At 38.5% G+C, this 18033-nt stretch overlaps 1 protein-coding gene across 1 annotated transcript in view; it reads left to right on the top strand.

Moving 5' to 3' along the window:
- Positions 1 to 18033, top strand: part of celsr3 (cadherin, EGF LAG seven-pass G-type receptor 3) — a 255555-nt gene that overhangs the window by 41534 nt on the left and 195988 nt on the right. The window lies entirely within an intron of this gene.

The following is an 18033-nucleotide window of genomic DNA, read 5'->3' as shown; positions in this document are numbered from 1 at the left end:
ATTTCATACTGTCAGATGAAAATCTAGGACTACAGATGGTTTGCAGAAATATTTGAGTCCTGCCCTCACGAAAGGAAATTTAGATGACAAAATCAAGCAAAGTTTGTGAGAAGATGCAAATGAGGAAAAAAAGACAATCTACTTGAGCTTGTTGATCAATTTTTAACTGAACAAAATTTCACAGCAAGTTTGGATTTGACATCAGATAATGAAATGACAGAAGTTCAAGGGAACTATTTAAAATCTTCATTTTGCAAGGAGGAATTAGCAGTACCAGCTAAATCAATAGCAATCTTCAAGTAACATGACTGAGGATATAAACATGCTGACTTCACCAGTAAGAATACTAGCTAGGACTATTAAGGATGTTCTATCTAATCAACAAGTTGAAGTAGAGTGTTGACAACTTACAGCTCCAATGTATTGGCAGATTAAATATTTGCTTAAACAGATTGAAGATGAGTTGTCCACTCTGGGAGGAGGGAGCCAATACTGAGTCTAATGTCCTCAGGTTAAGAATGCTATTGAGGAGAAATTGACAAATGAGAAATTCAGGATATTACAAAAAGAAAATATCTCTCTCAATAAAACAGCAATCTTCCACGAAGGGAATTCATGAGATCAAAGGCTCTCTAGATGTTATGGTCAATTACAGTTGTTTTGTGACATAAATTCGGGAGATTAAGTGTTCTCCAGATTGGGTAATGGGCCGAATATCTGGTTTAAAAAGTGAGGTCTGCAGATGCTGGAGATCACAGCTGAAAATGTGTTGCTGGTTAAAGCACAGCAGGTTAGGCAGCATCCAAGGAACAGGAAATTTGACGTTTCGGGCCAGAGCCCTTCATCAGGAATGAGGTTATCACGAATATCTGGTTTAGCCAAACTGATGTCCTCAGCGAAAGACATCCAAGAAATAAAAGATCTTCCATTGTACAGAATCTTTACAGACTACAGTGTATCAAGAACGGAGTCAAGGTCAACAGTTCTCGAGCCATGAACCAACTAATTTTCTAAGTTTGATGAAAGTATGTTCTTGAAAAATGATGAAACCCTTAGAATCCCTAAATTTGTGAACTCCAATTTGGAGAAGTGGTAAGTGCAATTATATGCACTGATGCGAAAATGTTAACTTTGGGGGTACAAGAAGCCTGGGCAGAGATTTAAATATCGTTACAGTTCTGAAATGTTAGAGGGAATGTGCATGTTGGAGATTGCATTAATCTCCACCTAACCTGACGATATAATTTGAACTGAGATGGAGAAAAGGCAGAACCCAACATCGGATTTTGTAAAGATTTTGTGAAGATTTATATCCAAGGTCCAACCTTAGTAATAATGTCCATCTTCTTAATGTAATTTGAACCTGATTGCTATCGTGCAATAAACTGCATTTCGATTAAGACACAAATTCTTCTCACTAAAGCACTGTTGATGGTCTAAACTGCATGAGCCACAAGCTGCTAAAGGTTGGCATTGCAGCATGGATTGCTGCCGCCACGGTGAAGGGAATGTTATATTGGAGTGGATCTTCAACGGAGAGGGTTGCTTTCTCCTGGATAGTGTCATACTTGTTTTTTGGAGCACCAGTCGTCCAGGCAAGTGGAGATGTTCTGTCATACACCTGACTTTTGATTTGTAGATGGCGACAGGCTTTGTGGAAGTAGGAAGTGAGTTACTGCATGAGCAACACCTTTTAATCATTTTTTTTAAATGGGAAACCCACTTGTTTTTCGTGACAGAATTACTTGTAATTTATTCAAGCTGTAATTATGGGTCCATGTAAAGCTTGGAACTGCTGCTGAATTATGTTAATTAAGCTGGTAATTTACCTCGAATCCATGACCATGGATGTGCTTGCCTGCTAAAAAGGATCAGTCACAAGCTTACCAACTTTATTGCTGCTGCTGTAGATTGTTTTAATGAGCTTAGTATGATTGGTTAATAGCTCTTGCAGTCCCAGGAACTTGTAATGGGCACTACTGGACAAAGAAGCTTGGATATTGGATGGGGGCGTAAGTCCAGGATTTTTGATTGAGGGTGGATGAAACACCCTAAGGAGAGCTAAGAGGGGTACGTGAATTGAAGTTTTGAAGGCTAGGGTGGAGGCACAAAGTGGGTAAGGTGCTATCATGGGGCTTGGGTTCCCCTCACCCCCAGTGTCTGCCAACCCCTCCCTCTTTCCTAATTTTTCATCAGAGTCAGTGGACTATCCACTCTCATCCGTCTTCCATCCATAACTGTATTATCGTGAGGGCAGCATCATATTCTGGTCAACTGGCTTTTTAAGCATAATCGATTGTCTGTCAGTGAGTCTTTTCAAAATGACAGGTGGGCTATTGGTTTCTGCATTTGCTGGCATATTGTCATTGGTTCACAATCCAGCATCACGATGCTGAAATTTGTGCATTCACAAGTCGATGGCAGTCCCTATTTCCATTGATAGTATCCCATCCTATATTCAGTAGCGGAATGAAAGTTGTCATCTGAATTTGTATGGAACAGTACTATTAATATGCCTGAATGCTCTGAAAGGAAGTCAGAGGGGAGTCTTGCCGTTGATATACATCTTTCTGTCTTCCACGAGATCTGATATGTAATTTCATGTTTGGCTTTGGTTTTTAAGCGCATTTGTGGTATCAGAAATTTTAATTTCACCGAAATATTGTTTTATTACATGTCCATTTTGGGGTGATTTGCATTTTTTTTCCTGTCAGTAAAAGCTCATTGTTGTTTGTTGTACAAAATTTTCTGTCTTATTCCCTTCCATTTGATCTTATACAAACAGGAGGCATGAAAAATAATTCTCTCCTTATGAGTAAATAATCAGGTCATTTTGTGTGTGTGTGTGTGTACACGTAATCAGCACAATGTATTTAGTATATAAGCTTTCAGCATCAGATGAAAATAGTGCTTTAGAAATGTATTGACATTTGACAATGCTTTGACAGTATTTGCAAACTGAAATCGTTGAGTTTGAGATTTATGATCTTCAGACTTTTTGATCATGCTCGCTATCCTATGCATTTGGCCTAGAAATTTTTAAAAAATTAACACTGAGGAAGGCTGTGTCAAAATACAAGAAAGCATTATTAAAATGGTTGTGTGTGTGTGTGTGTTAATACTAAATGAGTATTAGGATATGCAAATGTGAGGTGATACATTTTGATAAGGAGGCCACCTACACTTCAGAAAAATGAAGCCTATCTGGTGTTGAGGTGTAAAGGGATGTTGGGGACAAAGTTAGAAACAGTTAAAAGTAACAATATTGGACAGAAGCATGCACACAAAAAGCTCAGGTTCATTTCTACAGGAATAACACTGAAAAAGTGCTGTGTTAAACTTATGTATGGGAGGAGTTTATCATTCTAGCAGAATTCACAGCCTGCACAGTGGCAGTACTGATTGCAAATCCTACCAACCTCTGATTAGCAGGCAGAGCTCAGTGGGTCACATATCTGCCCCAGTGTTGTCCCGCTTCCTCCTCATCAGTCAAAGCAAAATGCTCAGAGTCACAGTGTGATTTTATCTCATTCATCTTTATTCCGGGCCCAGGAGGGAGAGAGAACGATCACCCATGTGCACAGATACGTGAGTTCACGGTTTTCTCTAGAACAACAGTTTCTCAATGAACTATATAGTCATTTTACAGGGAGGAGCATCCAGATGAGGCAACATACATATTGACTGGATGATCGTTACAATCAACAAGTGTTAGTAGTAAAGATTAAGCCATCTGCTGTTACACAATAAATAACTGACTTCATATAATGAATACTTTTCACCTTGTTAAACTGACATCACATACTGAATGCTATCTCATCTTGTTAAATGGCTCTACATAATGAATGCTTTTCCACCTTGTCAACCCATTACCCTTGCCTCCAGCACCCCATTGTTAACTTTACGTTTTTATCTGATCTGAGTCATGCTCAGCTGAACCTCTTGTTTCACAAAATCCAGAACTCTTTCCCTGCCTGTTTATACTGTATACACATTCTCACTAGGAGTCTTGATTTCGACTTCTCACAATTTTTTCCAAGGTTCATTTTAACTATATAAATCATCTTGCATAGCATCTCTACTTCCAAAATAGAATATATTTTGTGGAGATAATGTTCCTTTGTTTATTAAATGACTTATTTTGCTCATCATAGGGAAGTAGACCACTTCTATTAAAATTGAGGTATGCTACTGTAAAATGCTACAGCAAAGCTACTCTTGTCCAAAATTATGCAAATTTCAGCAAACACTCTACTGCATTTGTGTGAATCTATCAATTTCTTGTAGCAGCAACTTTTGTGGTCTTTCAAGTTAGAGTGTTGGTCTATGAGCCCATAGCCACAAGGGACTGTTATGGAGGCCACATAAATGAATTTAATATCAAACTTTTATAGAACAGCATATCAACATGGACTGGATTGAAATTTAGATCTAAAAATAAAACAAATATGTCTGATTTACCATATCACTCAATTCTAGAATTGATTATAAAGGTTTATCAACAGGACTTGGTTCTTCATATGAGGCTGGTCACCAGTTAGGTGGATTGACACTTATGAATGCAACTAACTTTAGCATCTGTGGAGTTGGAAGTTTGCCTATTATGTGTAGGCCTGTATTCATTAGAAACTGCAGCTTGCATAGGTGCCTCTTGGATCTTGTATAGGTAATAGCAGCACAGGCTACAATTTTTAAGGATTGGCCAGCTGCTTAATGCTTAACATGTGACTGAGTTCCCTCATGTGCTTTACATGGTTCAGCTTTGTATATTAGGAATTTAGCAAGATAATGATTTTAATCTCCTGCAAGTATCATTTCGAGTCCAAGATTGCATTTTTAAGTTGTACTGCACAATACAGTACAGCCCATTGCAGATTTTTGTTTTGAAGAAATTCATCGCAGTTAGATAAAGGGAATTGCAGAAGTGGATTTAAAAATAGCCACATGACTGTGAGACCGTGAGAGCTAACCAAAGTCAACAAAAACATTCAGCACAGCTTGTTCCAACAAACAATCAGTCTGTATTGACAACAGAACTGCATGCAGATGGTTAAACTTGAAAGAGAGAGGGAGTTGCTCTCACAAGTTCATGCTTTCAGAGAGAAGAGCAGGAATCTTTATACTTAATCTTGATGCTTAAAACTTATCAATAGCTATCAATAATTATCACTAGAGTTTTGTCATCCAGTAGACCGGTACATTAAATTATGATCTGTGTTATTACTTCAGATGTTTATAATATTGACTTCCCAAACCTTGTGTCACTGGTGTCATCCCTTAATCTAGTCCTTGGTGGGTATTCAGATAATTTTGTGGAATGTCCTTATTTATGCTTAGTTAGTATTCCAAAATTTATGTGGAGCCAACTAATCAAGCTCAGACGAGGTTTACCAAGGTTAAAGAATTTGCGTGAACTTAGCCTGCATCATGTCCTGCTGAGGTTAGTAATGGATCAGTGGTGCTGGAAGAGCACAGCAGTTCAGGCAGCATCCAATGAGCAGCAAAATCGACGTTTCGGGCAAAAGCCTTTAATGCTTTGACCTTTGCTATAACCTTAACTTGTATTGTGTTTCAACCATGGGTGGCCAGTTTTCCCATCATGCAACTATCTGTTTCACATGATTCCACAGAATGACTTCCTTATCTCAGGTGAGAGGAGGGAGTTTCCCTCTAAAGAGTTCTCAGTATCAGATATGAGACAATAATTCCTTAAAACAAGAAAGTATTGTAAATGCTGGTTAGCTAAAATAGGAATGAAGACATTGGAAAGTGTTCAGTAGATCAGGCAGCATCTGTGAAAAGTTTCAGATCAGTGACCTCTCAGTACAGCAAATAATAGCACTATTCAATGAAGCACGTGGCAGGACCAGGATCCACTGGTTGACTCCGTATTTAAATACACATCATGGTGGGATATTTAATTGTGTATTGGCTTCCATAATTAGTGTTGAGTTATCTGTTATGGCCAGGTTGACTGTAGAATTCAGTTGATTGTAAAGGCTACAAATTTCTTTGATTGCTCTTTTAGCCTGTATATCCTTGTTTCTCTTTTGGAAAGTGTGAATTGACTGGAACTTTTGACACAGACATATTTACATTTGGTGCTGTGGCACCTACAACAAAATAGCCTAGCAAAACCTTTATGTTTTGAGTTGTGCTCACAACATGAAGAATGACTAGGCAAAGTAGGAGAAGGTTTCAAAAAACACAGTCTGCTCTTTTCAGAAGATCATGGCAGAATAAATGGTCCCTGGAAAATTTCTTATGCTTCTTTGTGGCTTTGTTATCTACCAGTGTGTTACAGCTTTAGATTCTGGATAAGTGAAGCAAGTATATTTGAGAAATGGATTTTCGCTATCAAGACTGGAAATTCAAGTAGGGAAATCTGCCAGTAGGTAATTGGTCTTGCTGTATCTCCATTTCAGTGATGGTACAACCAATCAGCACCCTCTTCTCATGCTGTATAAAATGTTCGTGTTTATTTTTTGCATCCTAATTCTGGATACAAAATCTTTAATGTCTTGCCTCCTTTTAGCAATGTTTAAGTTCCATTCAGGACTTGAGCACATGTTGGAAGCTGACACTTGAATCCATTTTAGGTTGGTGATGCATTGCGGCAAGTGTTGTCTTTTTGGATAACTCCGAAGTCTGGTTGTTCAGATAGGTACTGGAGGTGCCATCGTATTTTTTGTATAAGAGTAGGGAATTCTTTTGGAGTTCAGGCCAACATTTTATTTTCAGAAAACAACAACATGCCCAAATAACTGACTTTTGAAAATATGAAAATTTGCTGCATGCAAATTGATTTGTGCTTTGGTCTAAACAACAACAGTAGTACTTCAAAAATAATGAATTATTGAGAAGTGCTCTGGAGTATTTAGAGAAAGTGAGGACTGCAGATGCTGGAGATCAGAGTCAAAACGTGTGGTGCTGGAAAAGGAACAATGAAGAGCTTACGCTCGAAGCGTCGATTCTCCTCCTCAGATGCTGCCTGACCAGCTGTACTTTTCCAGCACCACTCTTTGATTTTGGAATATTTTGCAGAATTAAAACAGTGCAATATAGAATCATATGGAATAGGGAGAACAGTAGTTCATTTCACTCAAAAATTCAGTAAAACAGTGGCTGATCTGATTGTGGATTTAATTCCACATTTCTGCCTGTTTCTTGACTTGCCGTTTGGTCAAAAATCTGTTTAACTCCATGTTGAATATATTTGACGATCTAAGTTTCAGTTCAAAATCTTGAGACCATGTTGAGACAAGTAATTCGTCCTCTTTATCTCTAAATGGGCCACTTCTTATTTTTAAATTTTGTTCCCTAATTCGACAATTGTCCACAAGGGGAAGCATCCTGGCAGCATCTACCCTGTCAAGTCCCCTGAGAATCTTGTACATTTCATTAAGATCACTTCTTATTGTTCTAAACTTTAACATATTCAAAAGATAACGTCTTCATCCCAGGCACCAACTGAATGAACCTTTGCTGAACTGTTTCCAAAGTAAACATACTGTCCCAGTTAGTTTTTTCATGCTGTGTTCATACGTCATTTTGTAATCCATTGAGGATTTAAAGCATAACTCTGAATTGGCACATTTTAATTTCCTGTTTGTTTCTAATGATTGTGATTTTTTTTATATAAATAAGATCTGAAAACAAACTTGAGACTGCCCTCTCCCTCTCCCCGTCCAAATATCAAAATGTATTGTTGCTTTGCTGAATGTCATTCATTAACTTTCGAAAAAAACCTCAAATGTGAAAAACCGTATTTGCGTGTGGCAGCAAATTTCTAAGACAGCTACAGCATACTGTTGATGACAGTCTTATCAAATCGTCAACAGACTAACAACTTTTATTCAAGATGAAAGCCTATGGTTCTAAAAGGTTAAGGGTTTAACTGAAGAAATCTGACTATTTCAAAGTTCGAGCTTTGTTTTGAAACACTACACATCTTTAAACTCTGTAATTGTATGTTGGGGATGGGGTTTACAGACATTAACCTGAAGCTTTTGAAGCACAGAGAATACGAGGCGTTGGAAAGAATGTGTAGAGCGTTGTGTTTTATTGATGAATAAAACATAGCCAGTTCATCCCCCCCAGTGATGGCACCAGAGAATAAATTAAGAACTGAATCAAAGAAAAGATGCAAATGAAGAGGAAACCCCTAAATACCTTGGAGAGGAACTGGAGGAAAAGGAAAACTGTGAACAAAATGTGTGGCTTTCAGCTGAAGATTAAAGAATTTTGGAAGGGGTTACAAGGGAGCTACAATCACAGCCCACGATATGCAACATTAAACCTATGTCATTGCAGTAGGGTACTTATCTTTGAACAGATTGGTAGACAGATTATATTCACTTTCATGACATCAACGCTCTCTTATTCCTTTGAGTATTTTGTAAGTTCCAATGAGATCATCTCACATTCTTTAAAACTCTGCAGAATGCAGGTACAGTTTACCCAATTTTATGTTTATGGAACCTTCCTGGGAAGAAGTCTGGTGAACTTTCATTACACTCCCTCTATTTGATACTTCCTGTTGGAAATGTAGAGGGCACGTAAGAATAGTTTCTGGTTTGGCTCAGATACTGTACAGTATTGAACAGTTCAAGTTCTGTTGAGAAATGAATACTCCAGTGAGAACCACATCTCATCAAGAGCTGCTAGCTTGGGGTGGGAGGAGAGGATGTGAAAACTGGAAAATTCTGTATTGGGCATGATTTTAAGCATCTTAATAACTATCTAAGAATAATAGATGGAGATTCTTAAGGTATTGTCAGGAGCTTATGTCCACCCTCTTGCAACATATTCTCTCAGCTATTAGTTTGCAGTTTAGACTGTCTTGACATCCAGCAACAGTGCAAAGTGATTTCATCAATCCAGACAGTAGATTGTAAATACCATGTGATTAGATTAGATTAGATTTCAACCAATAATGTCTTATCCATTTGTTCTTAACAATCCATGCTCTTCTCTTTACTTCCCTAGATTTCATGATATTTTGAAGTAGAGATATTTCTGCTTTATTGCACTCTCATAATTTGAATATTTTATAACTTGTGTAAGCAGCTATTTGACAATGACAAGATAATATTGTCATTGACTCTCAGGATAGAGGGTCGAAAAAGATTTAAATCACATGAATGGCTCGGTGTGTCATTCAAATAATTTGTAGATCTTTGAAAAAATAAGTAACTGTAACTGTTGAGATACATAAAATGCTTCAATTTATTCAGGACAGTTAATTGTTTTACATAAGAAATAACACAGTAATCGAATTAGATTCTGAAATTACAACTTGAGAGAATACTATCTTTATGTTTTTTAAAGTATCAGAAACCTTTCTATAAATGATCCATTTTTAATAATGTATGTAGTTTAGAATTTACAGCTGTTTTGACAAGGTTAAAATTACTTAGTATAATTTGAAAATTGCTCTTGAAGTGGATGAAAGGATAACAAAAGCAAAAATGACATGGTGGGCAGGATCAGATAACAATCACAAATGTTATGCCAAGATATTTTCTGGTGGTTGCAAGAATACTGTATACTTACAGCACTTTTTATTTACAGGTATGAGATGAAGAACCCATGCTGTTGGGATGTCTTTCCTTTTCAGTTCACTTTTTTAGTATGAGATCGTTTGTAACTTAGGAACAAACAGTTCAACTTCTGTCATCATAATCATATGAACTTATAATATTCTTGAACTTAGCAAGTTTGACTTAATTCTGGTCTGTTAAATATTTACATTATACATACTATTTTGAAACGGTGCCAGGGTACAATATTGCATGTTACCTCTGTGTGTGTTCTGATGTACAGCATTCGTATATTCCATTCTTTCATCTATTTTGAAGTAAAAACAGGAAACGCTGTAAATATTCAGATCTAGCAGCACCTGTGGTGAGAGAAACCTAGTTTACATCGATGACTGTTCATCAAAACTGTCACTGACCTGAAATGTTAATGTCTTCTGGCTCCCCAGAAGCAGCTAAAGGTTATGAGGTTCTTTTTCTTTTTCTGTTTTATTTCAGATTGCCAGTATCTATTTTACTGATTCATATTATGTATGCTCATTAAGCTAGCATCTATTGCGGATCCCTCACTGCACTTGAGCAGTAGTAGTGAACTGCCAGTTTGAGTAAAAAATGAGGTCTGCAGATGCTGGAGATCACTGCCGAAAATGTGTTGCTGGTCAAAGCTCAGCAGGCCAGGCAGCATCTCAGGAATAGAGAATTCGACGTTTCGAGCATAAACCCTTCATCAGGATGAAGGGCTTATGCTCGAAACGTCGAATTCTCTATTCCTGAGATGCTGCCTGGCCTGCTGTGCTTTGACCAGCAACACATTTTCAACTGCCAGTTTGAGCCAATCATTTGGGATGTAGGACACACACACTGCTGTAAGGGTGAAAATTCCAGGATTTTGACTGATCAGCACTGAAGAAACTGCAGTATAGTTATTCGTCAGAATAGTGTGAGGAGAACTTGTAGATGGTGATATTCCTCTGTATAATGCCCTCCTTGTCCTAGTAGTTGATGTTGTGGATTTGAAATGTGTTGCTTGAGGACGCTTGGAGTTAACTGAAGTGCACTGCTGCTGCCACTATACATCAGCGGTGAATGTAGTGAATATGGAAAGTGCTGGATGGGTGCCAATCAAGCTGACTGCTTAGTGCTACATGGTGGCAAGCTGCTTGAGTGTTACTGAAGCTGCACCCATCTAGGCAAGTGTATTGTATTCCATCGGACTCCTGATTTGTGCCTTGTGTATTCACTGGGGAGTTGAGAGGTGAGTTATATGCCACAGAATTCCCTGTCTCTGATCTGTGCTTTTAGTTACATTATCTATATAGCTGGTCCTGTACAATTTATGGTGAGTGCTAATCCCCAAGATGTTGTTAGTTGGAGAATTAGTGATTCTTCCAATGTCCTTGAAGGTCAAGTGTCGATATTTAGGTTCTCTCTTGTTGGAGATACATTATATATTAACAATCTGGATGAAGAACCTGAGGGCATAGTTGCTAAGTTTGCAGATGACAAACTAGATGGAGGAACAGGCAGTGTTGAGGAGACTGGGAGGCCACAGAAGGGCTTGGACAGTCTAGGACAGTGGGCAGAGAAGTGACAGATATAATAGTGTGGGAAAGTGTGAGGTTATGCACTTTGGTAAGAAGAACAGAAGTATAGATTATTTTTTAAATGGGGAAAGGTTTTAGAAATCTGAAGCACAAAGAGATTTGTAAACCTTAGTTAAGGATTCTATCAAGTTTAGCATGCAGTTTATTTGGCAATTAAGAAAGCAAATGCAGTGTTAGCATTCATTTTGGAGGGTTAAGATACAAAAGCAGGGATATACTGCTGAGGCTCTGGCCATACCACATTTGGAATATTATGAATAGTTTTGGGTCCCATATTTAAGGAAGGATTTGCTGACTTGGGAGGGGGTCCAGAGGAGGTTTACATGTAATTCTGGGATGAAGGGCTTGTTCTGTGAGGGGCAGTTTTTGGATTAGATTTCCTACAGTATGGAAACAGACACTTCGGCCCAACAGGTCCACACCGATCTTCCGAAGAGCATCCCACCCAGACACATTCCCCTACATTTACCCCTGACTAATATATCTAACACTATGGGCAATTTAGCATAGTCAATTCACCTACCTTGCACATCTTTTGTGATTGTGGGAGGAAATCGGAGAACCCAGAGGAAACCCACACAGACACTGGGAGAATGTACAAACTCCACACAGACAGTCGCCTGAGGTGGAAATTGAACCGAGATCCCTGGTTCTGTGAGGCAGCAGTGCTAACCATTGAGCCACTGTGCCGCCACCGGTTGAAGGCTCTAGGTTTTCTTTGGTCAGGTAGTGGTGAATCTGTGGAATTTATTACCACAGAAAATTGTGGAGGCCAAGTCACTGAGTGCATTTAAGACAGAGAGAGATGTCTGATTAGTAAGAGGATCAAAGGTTATGAGGAGAAGGCAGAAGAATGAGGCTGAGAAACATATCAGCCATGATCAAATGGCAGAACAGACTCTGTGTGCCAAATGGCCAAATTCTGTCCTGTATCATACGGGCTTATGGAGATGGTCATTGCCTGGCATTTGTGTGGCATGAATATTGTTTTCCACTTATTAGGCCAAGCCTGGGTGTTGAATGGTCTTGCTCCCAATGGACATGAGCTGCATCAGTGTCTGAGGGGTCATGAATGGTATTGAACACTATCCACTTATTAGTGAGCGTTCCTACTTTTAATCTCCGAATAGAGGGCAGGTCATTGATGAAGCAGTCGAGCGTGCTAGGGATTAGAACTCCACCCTGAAGAATTCCTGCAGTGATGACCTGGAGCTGAGATGGCTGACCTCCAACAATTGGTGCCTGTTTAGCTGGTTTGATTCCATGCATTGAAGAGTCCTCCTATTTTTCAGTTTTATGAGAGCTCCTTGATGACATGTAGCTTTGATGTCAGGAACACTCACCCTTACCTCACATCTGAAGTCTAGCTCTTTTATCAATGTTTGGACTAAGGAAGTAGCATGGTCAGAAACTGAGTGGCCTTTGCAAAACCCAAACATTAGTGAGTGGTTTGTTGCTGAGTAAGTAGTGTTTAAAAAGATTGTTGATGATCCTTTCCATCACTTTGAGTGTGGATTTAGAGTGGGAATTGGTTGGTTTGGGTTTGTTTTTGATATGTAAGATGTATGGACAATTTATCACTTTGTTGGGTAGATGTCAATGTTGTAGCTGTAATGGAAGAGCTTGGCTAGGCCAGAGCTGGTTCTGGAACATATGTTTTTGGTACAATTTCTAGAATGCTGTAAGGACCCATAAAACTTTGCAGTATCTATAACTTTTGATTGATGCTTGATAACCAATTCAATTTGCTCCATGTGATGAGGTCTGGCATCTGTGAGGGGGGGGGGGGGCGTCCTCAGGAGATGGCTGCTATGGATTATCCACTCGACACACCTTGCCGAAGACAAATATAAATGCTTTGGTTTTGTCTTTTGCACTGATGTGTTGGACTCCCCCATCGTTTAGCATGGGAATATTTGATGTGCCTCAAATTTAATGGCTTGATTGCCCATCACCATTGACAACTGAATTTAGATATAATGTTTGTGGGGTTGCTTGGCCCTGTCTTCCTCTGTTTTGGCATGCAAGTAGTCCTGTGTTATATTGCACCAAGTTGGCACCATATTTTTTAGCCTGTTTGGTGCTGCTTCTGACATCGTATTCCTTCATTGAACCAAGGTTGATCACCCGACATGATGATCTTGTTAGAGTGGTGGATATGCCAGGTCATGAGATTACAGATTGTGGTTGAATACAAATATGCTGTCGATGACCACAGTGCCTTATGGATGTCCAATTTTGAGTTGTTAAATCTATTTGAAGTCTGTTCCATAGTACAGTAGTATTGCCACAAAACACAATTAGGTGTATCCTCAGTGTGAAGATAGGACCTCATCTCCACACAGATTGTGTGGTGGAGATTCCTATTGATACTGCCATGGATGCAATATCCTCACATCTGGTGAGGATAAGGTCAGTTATATTTTTTTCCTCTTGTTGATTCCTTCACCAGTTGCTGCAGACCCAGCGTAGTAGCTACATCCTTTAAGACTTGGCCAACTCTGTGGCGCAAATGAGTCATATTTGGTGATGGATATTGAAGCCCTTCACCAGAGTATGTTCTGTGATATCACCACTCTCAGTGCTTGCTCTAAGTATTGCTCAACATTGGAATGCTGTTGATTTGTCAGTGGAAGGTGTTTGGTAGGTTGTAATCAACAGGCTTTTTTGCCTCTCACTGACCTGATGCCATGAGATTTCATGGGGTTCAAAGTTGATATTAAGTACTGCCAGTGTAACTCCTTCCTGACTATACACCACACTGCTGTCACCTTTGGTGAGTCTGTCTGCTCGTGGGACAGACCGTACCTGAGGATGTTGATAGTGGTGGCTAGCACATTGTCTTTGTTATCTCCCATTACACAAAAAACATGGACATGGATATCATGGTGTTGAAGACTGCAATAGATATTTTTTACAACTAACAATTGTATGCAAAAATTGTATTCCTCAGGCATATAAGTATGCTAATCTTGAGCTATTAAGTTAGAATATTCTTCAGATGATCCCACAGCAAGATGTAGAATGAGGTCTTTATACCCTCGGGCGATATGATATAGTGATGATGTCATGACCATGTCTGTTAAAGGCATGAAATGATACTAAATACTGAAAATGAGACATAAGTGTTTAGTGTTCATTTTGTTTGATTTTTTTGTACAGTAAAAAAAATCTTCAAAATGTGGTGGCTTGTGGCTTCATACTTTCAGTAAGAAACTGGCATTTTGAATATTTTAAAATAGTTACCAGTCTAGATTGAAACGGTAACAGTGTGTCATCTTCCTGTACTTCACACCCCATCCCCCCAACCCCTGCATCACCACCACACCACCAGGCCCTGTGTATTTGTGCAAAACCTTTCTCTAAAACTGAAATCCCATGAAATCGGAAATGATTGAAATTTACTTTTGTTTGATATGACACTCCTCTTTTGCTGTGGGATGACTCGGAATAACATACTCCGAAGAATGTGATTTTAATAGTGATTATGTTGTGGTTGCTAAAGCAGGAAGTAACAATGCTGGTTACAAACTCCATGTTAACATAAGGTCTGTTGTCTATTGTTGCTTTATTCATGGTGAAATCATAATAGGGAAAAAATAAAACTGTCTTATACAGTTCTTGGCATGCTGTTCTGTTCTACCACATTTTACCTCATTATTATCCTGTTTGATGTATCTCACCTCCTGTAGCATATCCCTTGCTAAGGTAATATCACTTAAAATTAATGTCTTCCATACAGATGTGAGTGCCAGGAAGTCACCACCTCTAACACGTGGCTACTTTAAAAAAAACTGCCCTTACTTTAGTTGGTTTTAAATATTTCCGATTTGGTCATTTTATCAAGCAGCTACATGTTGAATGAGTTTGCCACTTTTGTGATAAAATTTAATGGTATTGTTCCCTGGAGGAATTTTTTGGAAATTACTCAATACCAGCTCATGATTTTATGTCCACAGACACAAAATCACATGTTGGGAATGTGCAAATGTTGATATGTATTCTTCCAGCAAGAATGGTGCAGTGGAATTTTTGTTCTTGGCAATATTTAATGTGGTTTTAATGGCACCATTATTCTGTGGGTTTGCCTGTACTCACAAACTTATTTAACCCACTCAATATTATTTTACTTGGACTGTCATCAGAGACAGGAGATACTAGTCCCAATCGTGTGAATATCATTTGAAACTAGCTTAAAAGTTAACTTCATTGTTCCATTGCCCTCTGCTAATAATGTTATCTGATATAATATATTGCTTCTGATTCCATCAATTATTGACAAACTACGCTGAACTTTCACTAAGGCAATCTATTATAAAGTAACATTATTTAATGTCCCCTTGCTAATAGAAGTAACCATATAAAAGTCCCACTGTTCATAACAGTCACTAATGTCCAATAAACTGACATAGCATGCATTATTTACAACTCACATGGTCTAGAAAAAACATAAAATGCTTTTTCAAAAACGGTGTATATTTACTGACAGCATATAAATTAGAAATTAACCTTCATAAGTAAGGCAAATTTCTGTTACCAGCAAATTTAAATTATCTGAGAAGAAAACACATTCCCTATAGGCAATTTTTTTTCCCTCTGATGATTGTTCATTTATTTCATCCATGGGGATAAATTCATGCTTTTGAGTGGAGAAATCAAAAATTCTAAAGTTGTTCAATGTTTACTGTTGAACATTCCATCTTGATTTGCTGGGTTTTTCTTCCAAAACTTGACACTCAACCTGCATATGACATGAATAGGTCACTTTGTTTGACAATTCATTCCCATTTTAAATGAAGGAAAAATCTATCTGCTCATTGAGAAAATCCACTCAAAAGTGAACTTGACCACAGCACAACTTGAAACTGCTAAAATCAGTGACTACTGTCAGTTGATGTTAAGCACTTAGCCTTAAGGACTTAATCTTAGTACTTAACATCTCCATGAGTACCTCTCCCCAACAAAAATAAATTTAATTGTTAGAATGTGCTATGGCCCTTTTGAAAATAATAAAAGTTTAAGAGAATTATAGATAATATTGGTTTACAGTATTCATTTCACTCTTCATTTTTATACATCAAAGACTGATATTAAGGTGGCTTAAAGATTATTATCCTTTCTAGGAAAGAGAACTGAATTATCCAGCAATTCATGCTGAATTGTTTTTGGAACTGTTGTTTTGCTTATTGATAATTCAGTTTCTTCAGAATTCTGTAAGAATTGTGCTGGATTTTGCAGAGCCATAAGCACACAGAGTCATTTACAATCTCATGCAGGCCCTGCATTGGGACTCCCACTCCATTCCCAATGCTCCAAATATTGGGTGGCATGGAATAAACGTGTAGTAGGCAAGCCCCATACCCTCCACTCCCAATCTGGCTGGCATTATTATGAAAGTAGGCATTTCCTAATCCCTTACCTTTTATCTTAGCCTGCCTGGCACCCTCTCCTCATTCCTGATGAAGGGCTCTGGCCTGAAACGTCGAATTTCCTGTTCCTTGGATGCTGCCTGACCTGCTGTGCTTTAACCAGCAACACATTTTCATCTCCTAATCCCCCTCTCAATTTCTTCTGCAGGCAGACCAGCTGCTTCATGACATGGTTAATAGACCCTTTGGAAGAGTCATGAGTTGCAGTCTGGATTCACAAATCTGTTTAAAGGAAAGGTCTGAATATGTCTATTATGCCCTGTCCATATTAACTCCTGTATCCCAATCCTTCCAGGGCCTCTCTCATCCTCTAGGCTAACACATGGCACTTCAGTCCCCATTAACCCAGGATCCACTTTATACAGAATCACTGAATCACATGGTGGCAACATCTTAAGATGTGGAACTTTGTAAAAAAACCCATTCATAATTTTCTTTAAAAATGTCAGTTGCTATAACCTTGTGAGATTGTTGTTTTTAAACTAGACTTTTAAAGCATCAATAACCTAAGTTATAACCCTTTACACACACAACAGAACATAAGAACTAGGAGCAGGAATGGGCAATTCAGCACCTTGAGTTGCACACCATTGAATGCAGTCAGGGTAGCCTCAACTCCACTTTCCTGCCCATTCTCCATAACCCTGTAATCCATTTTAATTACAAATAATCAAATTTACTCAGTATCCCAGCATTCACTGCTTTATGGAGTGGTGAATTTCAGATTCATAACCCTTTGAGAGAAGTAACTTCTCATCCCTGTTTCAAATCTGCTATCCCTTATCCTTATCAGTCCTGGAGAAGGGTTTACCCACAACGTTGATCTCTCCACCTCCTGATGTTGCCTGGCTTGATGTGTTCTTCCAACCTTCTGCTTACCTATCCCTTATCCTCAAACAGTGAACTTCCATTCTAGATTGCCTCACATCCCTTTCACTGTAGAGAAATTATTGAGCTTTTGACAAAAATGATCGCAGAAAAATGGCACATTATAACATCATAAAGCTATCAGTCTTCTCCCCAGAGACATTCTGTGTCAACAATGTTCGAGGGAATGTGAGCTGTCAGCGAGTGATTAGGCTTGGCTTATAAGTGCCGGTAGATTCTGATATTAATGTCTGAGAATTCTAGTTGATTGCTAATTTTGGATTGTAGCAGTAGTTTTTTAAATAAAATCAATATTATGAAAAGGTACTTTCTAAGCAGTTTCATATATGCTGTTGTAACTACAGGGTTCACAGATGTAAAAATATACACAAATTATATACAAGGCAAATGAACATAAGTGCCATGAGTTGACATGAGGGTATGAGGAATGATTGAGGGTTATTTATTGATTAATATAGTGTGTGCAAAGCTACAGAGCCAAATAACAGCCTTCTTAAGGGTGGATGGAATTATTTATGTCCAGCTTCATGTTTAGCCAGTGGATATTCCTCAGCAATGTGAGTCTTTGTTACC

This window comes from Hemiscyllium ocellatum, chromosome 14 (genome assembly GCF_020745735.1).
Source record: "Hemiscyllium ocellatum isolate sHemOce1 chromosome 14, sHemOce1.pat.X.cur, whole genome shotgun sequence".
NCBI lineage: Eukaryota > Metazoa > Chordata > Chondrichthyes > Orectolobiformes > Hemiscylliidae > Hemiscyllium > Hemiscyllium ocellatum.
The sequence above is the reverse complement of the archived record's forward strand: the minus strand, read 5'-3'. Positions and strand labels throughout refer to the sequence as shown.